Source organism: Equus quagga, chromosome 10 (genome assembly GCF_021613505.1).
Source record: "Equus quagga isolate Etosha38 chromosome 10, UCLA_HA_Equagga_1.0, whole genome shotgun sequence".
NCBI classification, from domain to species: Eukaryota; Metazoa; Chordata; class Mammalia; order Perissodactyla; family Equidae; genus Equus; species Equus quagga.
In genome coordinates, this window is record NC_060276.1 from 63,105,803 (window position 1) to 63,117,243 (window position 11,441).

Here is an 11,441-nt window from a genome sequence, read left to right on the forward strand (position 1 = left end):
CCTGGTCAGGGTTAGAGTACAAAACAAGGGATGATGAGGCACCCAAAGACTAGCAACAAGTCACTTTAACCTTAGAGCTAAAGGGACCAGGGGAGTTAATAGTGTTTCCTTCCTCTTTGAGAGGTAAACTCCTTAACATTCTTCAAGACTCAGCCCAAATGTCATTTCCTAGGTGAAGTCTTAAATTCTCTCCACCAATCCTCTGATATCCTATAGATAGCTCTCATTTGCCAGAGTACAAGGAACCCCAGATAATGAAATCCTCAGAAGTTAGTCTTAAAGGATACAGAGCAAGACAAAGGAGGTCTAGTGAATGATGGGGATGGAGGCCAAACAGAGAATATTCAATACTGTAAGTGTTTCCTAAATATATGGCTAAAGATCCCCGTTTTGAAAAAGCTGTGGAATATCCAGTAGCATAATAGCTTTCTGTAAAACAAACTTTAAGAAATGCTATTATAGGGGCAATGATCTTCCTTAAAGTTCTGCCTTGTCTTAGCAGCTCCAGTGTAGTGGGATTTGTCAGAAGACCTGGATTCAGTGAATATCATTAAAGGATAGCTTTTATATACTAAGTGAGACAAACAGATTTTAAGCTACTGAGTGCAGTGTATTCTAATTTCCATAATAAATATGCAGGAATTTGCATTGAAACTTCAAAAAATAATCACAACAGATAGGCTAAAATAACTGTATAGGAACTCTGGGAAACAGTGAAAGGTCTGTAGTAATCAAGCAAATGCCCAAACAAGAAATAGCCATATTCAAAACTGTAGGAAATGTCGTGGTGTTTTTATTCACCCTTGTCCTACTCCCTCACCTTATCCTATACATAGATGGTCTGACCTTGGTCTGGAGAAGGTGGTAGTCCAGTTCTTGATTTACTCCCAGGAACAAGAGGGAGCAGAGTAGACATTATTTGAAAATTTTAACCAGTCTATGGACTGCCTGAAAAACTGGCATCTGTTCTTCCTAACTTGAATCTCAGGCAGAAATAAGCAGAATCACTCAGAGTTCATGTAAGGAAAGTGTTAGAAAGCAGAGAGCACTGCTCAGAAAAACTACAGGGGGACTACAGACCTTCGGATGCCTGGGGCAATGGATTATGGGTGGAGACATACAATAGACCATCTAAAGACACAAGGAAAAGCTGGAATGAGACTGTTTGGGAAATTAAGACATTCAAAAGCAGCTGTGTATACAGTGGAATCAAAAAAAGCCACATGCAGGAGTCAGCAAGATACATACTCAGAAAATAACTGAGAAGACCTTACGCCTTCATTTCAGGTTGATCCCAAGGTTCAAAGCATGCTCAGCTACTCAGTAGATGTTTAAGGAATCTCTGTAAAAACAATACTTCAACACAAAGCTAATGGAATACAAACTTCAGTAGCCACATTGAAAAACAATACAGACATTACAAAAATGATTTATAAAAGACACTAAATAAACAAGAAAACAAAAAACAACCTACAATATGCAATAAAAATAAATCCCAAATAAGGAGGAATCTTATTTGCAGAAGCTGATTTCCAAGAGTTGCCAAATTATAATATTAAAAATGTCCGACTCTCAACAAAAGATTACAAAGCATACAAATTTAGGCCCATTCACAGGGAATAAAAAAGAAATGAAGAGAAACTGTCTCTGAGGAAGCACAGGCATTGGACTTATACAAAAGACTACTATCAACTACCTTAAACACATTCAAACAGCTAAAGGCAACCATGCACAAGGAACTAAAGAACCAGAAGAAACATGTCTCACCAAATAAAGAATATCAATAAAGAGACAGAAATTATAAATAGGAACCAAACAGAATTTTTCAAGCTGAAAAATATAACTGATAAAATGAAAAAAAAAAACACTAGAAAGATTCAACAGATTTGAGTAGACAGAAGAAAGAATCAATGAACTTAATGATAGATCAATTGAGATTATCCAGAAAGAGAAAAAGAATGAAAAAAAATCAAAAGAGTCTAAGACACCCATAGGTCATCATCATGTGTATCAAATTACACCTAGTGGGAGTCCCAGAGGGAGAGGAGAGAGAGAAAGAGGCAGAAAAAATATTTGAAGAATAAGGTATTGATGAAGACATTTCCAGATAAACAAAATCTGAGAGAATTAGCCGCCAGTAGACCTATCCTACAAGAAATTCCAGAGGGAGTCCTTAAGGCTGAAATGAAAGAACACTATACAGTAATTGGAAGTCATGCCAAGAAATAAAGAACAATGCTAAAGGTAACTACATAGGTAAATATAAACACTAGCATTATTGCATTATTGGTTTGAAACTCTTCTCTTTTCTTCTATATAATTTAAGACACAAAAGCATAAAACAACAATTATACATCTATGCTAATTGGCACAAAATGTACACAGATTTGATCTATAATGAAAACAACATATTGAGGAGATGGAGATATAAAGTAGCAGAGTTATTGCATACTGTTGAAACTAAGTTGATATAATTCAAACTTCAAAGCGATGAAGTACAAATGTTAATTGTAATCCCTAGGGTAACTACTAAGAAAAAAGATATATGCAGAAAAAATGAGAAGACAATCAAAATAGTAAGCTAGAAAAAAAATCACAAAGGAGGCAGTAACGAAGGAATTTTGGAAAAAAAGAGATAAGATATATTGAAACCAAAATAGCAAAATGACAGTAATAAGTCCTTCCTAATCAGCAATTACTTTAAATATAAATGATAATTTTTAATTGAATAAAATAAATGTAAAAAGTAATTACTTTAAATACAAAAACAAAACTTTGGCTAGACTGACCAAGGAAAAGAGAGAGAGGACTGAAATCACCAAAATCAGAAATGAGAGTGGGGACATTAATACAGACTTTACAAAACTAAAAACGATTGTAAGAGAATACTATAAACAATTCCACACCAATTAAATAACGTAGATGAAATGAATTCCTAGAAACACACAAACTATCAAAACTGACTCAAGAAGAAAGAGAAAATAGGAACAGACCTAAAAAAATTAAAGAGAATCAGTGATCAAAACTTCTCACACACACACACACACACACACAAACAACAAAAACTCTATAAGACCAGATGGCTTCACTGGTGAGTTTTACCAAAAATTTTAAAAGAGAATTAACACTAATCATTCTCAACCTATTCCAAAAAAATGGAATTGGAAAGCACATTTCCTAATTCATTTTCTGAGGCCGTCATTATGCTGATACAAGAGCCAGATAAAAATATCACAAGAAAAGACAACCATGGACCAATATTCCTTGTGAATATAAATGCAAAAATCTTCAACAAAATTCTAACAAACCAAATCCACCAGCATGTAAAGAGGATTGTACATCATGACCAGTGACATTTATCCCAAGACTGCAAGGTTTGTTCAACATGTGAATATCAGCGAATGTATGGGGGCCTGCCCGGTGTACAGCGGTTAAGTTTGCAGGTTCCACTTTTTGGCTGCCCAGGGTTGGCCAGTTCGCATCCCGGGTACAGACCTAAGCACTGCTTATCAAGCCATTCTGTGGCAGGTGTCCCACATATAAAATAGAGGAAGATGGGCATGAATGTTAGCTCAGGGCTAATCTTCCTCAAAAAAAAAAAATATTAAACAATCTATGAGAAATCTGATTAGGTCTAATAAACGAATTGCCCAAGGTTGCAGGATACAAGATCAACATGCAAAAATCAGTTGCATTTCTACACAATAACAATGAACAAGCTGAAAATGAAATTAAGAAAACAATTCCATTTACAAGAGCATTAAAAATAGTGAAATACTTAGGAGTAGATTTAACCAAGGAGGTGCAAGACTTGTACACTGAAAACTGGAAAACATTGCTGGAAGAAATTAAAGAAGACATAAATAAATGGAAAGGCATTTCACGTTTATGGATGGGAAGACAATATTTTTAAGATGGCAATATGCCCCAAAGCAATCTACAGATTCAATGCAATTCTTATCAAAATCCCAATGTTCTTTTTTGCAGAAATGGAAAATCTGACCCTAAAAGTCATATGGAATTGTAAGGGACACTGACTCGTAAAAACAATCTTGAAAAAGAAGAACAAATTCAAATAACTCACACTTCCCAATTTCCAAACCTACTACAAATTTACAGTCACCAAAACAGCGGGATATTGGCATAAGAATAGATACATATATCAATGGCATGGAATTGAGAGTTCAGAAATAAATCTCTGTGTCTATAGTCAACTGCGTTGACTTTAGCAATGTATTCCTATATATGACACCAAAAGCACATGAAACAAAAGAAAAATAGATAAATTGAACTTCAACATTAAAATATTTTATGCTTCAAAGGACACTGTCAAGAGACTGAAAAACAATCCACAGAATAGGATAAAGTATTGGAAATCATATCTGATAAGGAATTTGGCTCTAAAATACATAAGGAACTCTTATAACTCAGTAGTAAAGAGACAAATAACCCAATTAAAAAATGGCCAAAGGATCTGAATAAATATTTCTCTGAAGAAGATTTATAAATGTACCACAAACACAGGAAATGATGCTCACCATCATTAGCCATCAGGGAAATGCAAATCAAAACCACAATAAGAAGCTACTTTATACCCACTAGGATGACTGTATTTTAAAAAAGGAAAATAACAAGTGTTGAGGAGGATGTAGAGAAATTGAAACCCTCATAGATTGCTGGTGGGAATGTAAAATGGTACAGCCACAATGGAAATTATTTTGACTGTGTCTCAAAAAGTTTAATATAGAATTCTATATGACCCAGAAATTTCACTCTTATGATGTATCCAAACAATGGAAAATAGGCGTTTAAACAAAAACTTATACATGAATGTCCATAACAGCACATTCACATTAGCCAAATGGTGGAAACAACTCAAATGTCATTCACTGATGAATGGATAAATAAACGGTGGTATATCCATATAATGGAATATTATTTGGCCATAAAAAGGAGTGAAGTGCTACAACTTTAGATGAACTTCAAAAACATTATGGCACATGAATGCAACCAGACACAAAAAGTCACATATTGTATGATTCCATTTATATGACATATCCAGAATAGGTAAATCCAAAGAGACAGAAAGTAGATTAAGTGGTTTCCAGGACTGGGAAGTGGGACAAATGGACAATGGCTGCTTAATGGGTATAGGTTTTCCTTTCAGGTGATAAAAATATTTTGGAACTACATAGAGGTAATGGTGGCATAACATTGTGAATATACTAAATGCCTTTGAATTGTATATATTAGAATTGTTAATTGTATATTATATGATGATTTTTACATCAATTAATAAAAACTTATTATTGGGCTCCACTCAGGCTATTTAAATCAGAACACCAGGGCTGGGAATGCCAAGCCTCAATCAAAAATAAATAAGTAAATAAAACTAAATAGCTCACCAAAAAATTCTAAAGGTAGAGCCAGAGTAAATAACCACTTCGACTAAAAGAGCTGAGAAAAAATGGATCTTTAGATGACATCTAAGTGACTATAAAGCTGACCTGCAATTAGTTTCTTATCACCCCAACCTCAGGATCTGTTTGTAGAAACCATGTAGTGATGAGATCAAACAAACATTGTGATAGGGGAAGCAAAAAACAAAGCAACACTTTAAAACTTGTGCTTCTTGGCACTGTTGTATTCACATTATAATTCAAACACTATGAGCATAAAAATCTCCTTCAGTATTGTCAACAAATGACCTGACCTGGCAAATGGTGAATGAGTTGCTTTGTGCACGTTATATGACGGATGGTTATAGAATATTAAAAAAATGCTATAATTAGTATTTTCCAAGGGACTAATTTGTTACACATACTGATATTAAAAAGTTATCATTTCACTCAATTTTTCTGTCAAAGACAGGTGGAACAGGGTCCATACCTACATATTTTTCCTCCTATGTACAACAATGTTTGTATTCATTCTTTATTCGAAGACAGTGCATCAGAGACAGACTCAAATGGGGTTCTCATTGTTTGCTCACATCAAGGCCACTGAGGAGTCCCTTTAGCCAAATAATTTTTATGGCCAAACACACAGGCTCTGAAGTCAACAAGCCTAATTTCATACTCCAGCTTTACCAAATATTTGCGGTATAACAATGGGCAAGTCAATTACCCTCTCTGATCCCCAGTTTCTTATCTTAAAACCTATTGTGAGAATAAAATAAGATTGAACTTACGAAATACCCAGAAGAGTACCTGCCACCTCATTAAGTAATCAGTAAAATTAAATTAATAACATAACCTTACGAATATGAGACGGACAGTTCCTAAGCCACCCTGAATCTACCCTCATTTGTAATTCATGCCTCAAATGACTTTATCTTTACAACTCTGAGAGTATTGACTTACATTAAAATGGAAGTCCCTCCAGGAAGGTGACACAGTCTTAGCTGTGCAGAATTGCAAGAACAGAAGGAAGTACTGTCCAAGAAGAACATTATCTATCAGGATATTTTTCTGAGGCAAGGCTTGTCCTTTCCAGTGGTAGTGCATCTTGTTTGGAAAGCCTCCCTCAGGAGGAACAATTACTTTTGTCCTTAATAGAAACGAGTACCCTTTGCAGAGTTCACCTTAAGCCATTTGTCTCAGGGGTCACAATATCTATGCTTTCCCAAGTGGCAGTTGATTGTGCATCTTACCCATGTTGGCTCCATGTCTCTCAAAAATACATTTCCCTCCCCTCAAGTAAGTAACTACTAATGGATTCATTGTCTATCAGAAAGAAGCTTTCTTAAGAGACTTTTTCTTGTCATCAAATCCAAATAATCACTTTTCTTTCCAGTATGCCTTTGGGTGCAGAGAGCAATGCAAAGAAATAGTGGGACCTTGTGGTTCTTCTTAAACAACCTTACTGACATTGCAATCTCTTTGCTGTTTGTCATAACAGAAAATTACACATAAGTCTACGCCACAGGGTCCTTAATCTCATTTCTTCCTATCCAATTTATTCACTTTGTCAGAAACTCAAGGAAAGTGCAACCTATTCATTGATTTAGGGTAGCTTTTCCTTTAATAAAAGCTTAGAATATTATCCCTAGGTAAGTAACTAACTAGTAAGGCAGAATAGGTAGTTAGAATCAATTACCCTAGCAGCAAGTCCTCGGAGAACCTAGACACTTGGGTTGCACAAAATTATAGCAACCACACTGTTAAGGAAGATGTGTTCTCTAGATCCAGTTCCTTGTCAGAAATGGTCTTGTCCTTTATACTGAGGACACAAACCAACAAGACTGTGCTGTAGAAACAGAATCTTCACCACAATTGTGCCCTCCATTTTTCTTCTTACTTGCAAAAATAATGCACATTGATTGAGTCATTCACTCAGTTATTTATTCAGCAAGCATTATTGAGTACCTAATGTGTTCCATGCATAGTGCTAGACTCTGGAGACACAGTGGTGAGCAAGGGAGACAAGGACTCTACCCTCAAGGAGCTTACAGATTAGTAGGGGATAGAGGAATAAAATAAATTTATATTTTATTGTAATTACAATCTATACAAACGTTAAATAGGAAGAGTACAGAGTACTGTGAGGGTGTAGAACAAGGGAGACTAATTTAAACTGGAGGGTTCAAGGGAGACCTCTGTGTTTCAGTAACTTTGAAACTGAGAACGAGAATGAAAATGAATTAATTATGTGAAAATTTGCAGGAAGAGCATTTCAGGTAAGGACCTTGAGGTGGTAGTTAGCTTCAGGAGTTCAAAGAAGAGCCAATAGAGTAGACCAGCAAGGGAAAGTGATAGGAAAGTAATTCCTTAAAAAATGTCAGGGGCTAAATCATGGAGAGTCTTTTGACTGTAGTAAAGAGTTTGGCTTGTGTTGCAAGTGTGATAGGAAGCTACTGATGGCTTCTAAGCAACAGATTTACCTGACCTGATTCACATTTTTAGAAAAAGATATTCTGAGTTCTCAATGAAGAATAGGTTCTATGACTCAAGAGTGGAGTGAGGAGTCCATTAAGTTTATAGTAAAATGTATAAAAGCACAGAAAAGAAAAGAAAATTATTTTGCTCTGAGATAATCACTGCTATGACTCTGGTGTGTTTTCTTCCTGTTACTTATAAAGAAAAATAAAATTGTAATGTGCACATTGTTTTGCAGCTTGCATTTTGCATTAATGTTTCAAAGCCATTTTTAATAGAACTTTCTGCAAAAACAAAAGGAAGAGGGTAGGCATTTCCAACTTCCCAGTTTAACTGGACTTGGGTCCATCCCCTGTTTGCATCTCACTAGTTGTCCCCTGACCACGTACTGTTCCTTCTGGTCCACATGGGTCCAGATAAGTGGAGGATAAATGAGAGAGCATGCCTGTAGTATCAGCAGCCGTAAAACATATCATCCTTTAATGTTTGCTTCTTTGAAATTGTAACCTTCTGTAGCATTCACTCCTCTAGCCCAGAGACTGTGCCTTACCACTCTCCCATGCCCCACACACTTGCATCAGTGCAGCTGGACTTTTCTGAGAAAATCTGATATTTCCTTTACAGTCACTGAATCGCAGAACTAGAAACGATCCCAGAGACCATAAAGCCCAACCCTCTCATTTGGCAGAAGAGGAAATTGGGCCCAGAAAGAGCTAATGATTTGTGTCAGGACACAGCAAATAAGCAGCAGAGCATGGACTAGACCTTGGGCCTCCTAACTCCTGGGCCAGTGCTCTTTCCTCTACAGCAGCAATACTTTCTCTCATAATTATCAGGACATTCAGTCTCTTGCACGTGTTCATCAGTAACAGAGTCAGAGCCAGAGAGGAAACAGGAACAGAACAGAATCCAGGCCTGGAGGACTGTAAATAATTGGAGTTCTCATTGGGGTAATTATTGCCATTTTGCTGGTTCAAGGTTAGTTTGGGCTCAAGTTTAGGATATAGGGAGGTGAATTGGTTTCTTTCTACAACTTTATTATCTACCTTCTCCTCAAGTCTCTTTCTTTTTCTTTCTTTCCTTTTCTTTTTTTCATTTTTATTCTTGTTTTTAAACCTGATCATGCCAGCTCTCTGTCACCCTGAGTCAAATTTTGAGTGTTAAACATCAAATTTGTAAACTGAGTCAAACCAAGACATGAAGACACAATTACTAGTAGTAGAATTCAGAAATTTAAATAAGAGTAAGTTTCAATTTCCCTGGAAATAGTTATCTCACCCAGGGCTTATTTGCATATGAACAAGATTAGATACGTTCACAGCATCTGTTATTAGAGACTGAGAGTTCTATTTTTATGCAGAGGACTAGATGGTCCACATGTGTTGGGAGCCAGCTCATACAAATTCTTTTGACTGCTTACAATTTTTTCACATGCTTCTATTTCATTGGAGCCACTTCTAAACACACCTCCTGCCATTTTTAATTTCTTCCCCTCTTTCTTCTGTAGATCTTAAACCTGAATTGATAGACTATATGCTGACAGGAATGTCGAGGGAGGAGATTATCCTATATTCTTTCACCATTCCCATCTCCCAATCTGCAAGCTTAACTGAAGGTTGGTAAAATGTAGTATTAGAATCACATTAAAAAGATGCAATAAAAAGCCAACTCCTTAGTAATACCAATTACACATGATATAGATTGCCATCACTAGGATGCCTTGCATACCTACTAGGTACCATACATTGTACTAAGAGGTTTCATGTATTCTCTTTATCCTCGCGACAATTTTGTAAGGTAAGGATTTTTAGCTTCAATTCCCAGGGAGGAAACCAAATCATAGAGAGACCAAGTAACTCACACAAAGTCAAATAGTTAAAGGTGGAGCTGACATTTAAGCCCAGGATTGTCCAACTTTAATGCCCAAGGAAGGATAGAAATAAATAATTCCTCATTTAGAACACAAAGAAGACAGAGATAAAGTGAAATCAATCTGTTTGGCAGAGTGAGGCTTGATTCATCATTCTGATGTTCAATCAGCTAAAACTGATCTAATGTGATCTTTGGTTTTTGCATCTTGTTACGATAGTAATTGTTATGCCATATTTTGCTAATGTAAAGTGTTAAATTATTACAACGAGATTTTTAAAGACAATTTTTAAAATGAGAAATTAGTTTTATTGAAGTGTTAGAGTTGAAAGGGAGCTTAGAAAACATGTAATGCACCTCTGTGGTTATAAAAATGAGGAAATAAAAGCCCAGAGAGGGACGGTGACTTAAGGTTCCATAGATAGTAATTGGCAATCTTTGCTTCACAATGCTGGTATACATACATCGAGGAACACTCCATTTTGCCTTCTGGGGCTTTATGATTATTTAAATCAATAGAAGTTGAGTAATTGTAAAGTAAAAATATAAACTAGTTAGGGACTTTCAAAATAAATCTATCAACCAGCAACTATTTATAAATTATTTACCTGGTGCCCAAGTTCTGTGCTATACTATGTTGCAAGAAATAGAGATGAGTATGACTCAGTCCCTGCCTCTAGGGAACTCAGAGTTTCAGTAATAAAATTAAAACAACATGCATAAAGTTAAATAAATAACTCAAAATGTAGCATAAGTTAGCGGAAAGAGAACAGGACTGGGAATCAGGATAACTGCATCTGAGTCCCTATTATAACACTAGTTACTGTGGGATCACTTACTATAGAACTCTGATGCTTTGACTCTCTCTGTTTCTTCCCCTGAAACTAGGGAATTTGACAATGGCTACATCAAGGAATGTTATGGGGGGAAGAGAGGATTTTTAGCTCTCACTCTTTCCATCAGGTCCTACTCCTTCATTCCGTAATATTGACAGATAGCATTTTCTTGATCCTGCAAATGCAGAATCAAGTCAGGTCTCCTACAAAACTCCCCTCTGCTCTCTGTCTCTTTCTACCTGTATCACAACTCTTAGTTTTATAGAGGCAATTGCCAAGCCTTTCTGATTTATATTCTATGCCAGGTATGCTAAGTATATAATAAGTGTGGCCCAGCCAATTGGTGCTAAAGGAACACAAAGGGAAGAGACGTCACTGAATATAATAAGAATAGAGATACATTCCTGAATCAGGTGGGATCATCTAAAGGATGCTGGGATTTTAATAAGCTGAAGAGCAGAGGATGTCTTCTTGCAAGAAAGGACAGGAGGCACAGAGATGGAAAAGCCTGGGGGAGAATGAAAAAAACTAATTTGGCAGGAGTAGAGAAATGGATGGAGATGGGGCTAGGTAAAGGAGGCTAGGGCTAGACTAGATGCCAGGCCAAGGACTCCATTTTTCTGCCATTGGCGGTGGATGCCAAAGGAAATATGTAGAGGTAGGGAACTAAGTGGTGATGCTAAATGCAATTTGAGGTTAATATACAACCAGCCTATAAGCTACCAATAACAAGGGTTAAGATTTCCTTGTATGCCCACGCCCATCCTAGATCTAGGCTGTATGTGATCCTTTTGTGGCCTACTCCTCCCTTCCATACTTGCTATTCTATTAACCCAGTTTCACAAATGTTGGGCCCTAG

General features: G+C 36.4%; 1 protein-coding gene across 2 annotated transcripts in view; it reads right to left on the minus strand.

The window, feature by feature from the left end:
* The window catches only part of GPR174 (G protein-coupled receptor 174), a 98,773-nt gene that overhangs the window by 59,603 nt on the left and 27,729 nt on the right, over positions 1-11,441 (minus strand). The window lies entirely within an intron of this gene.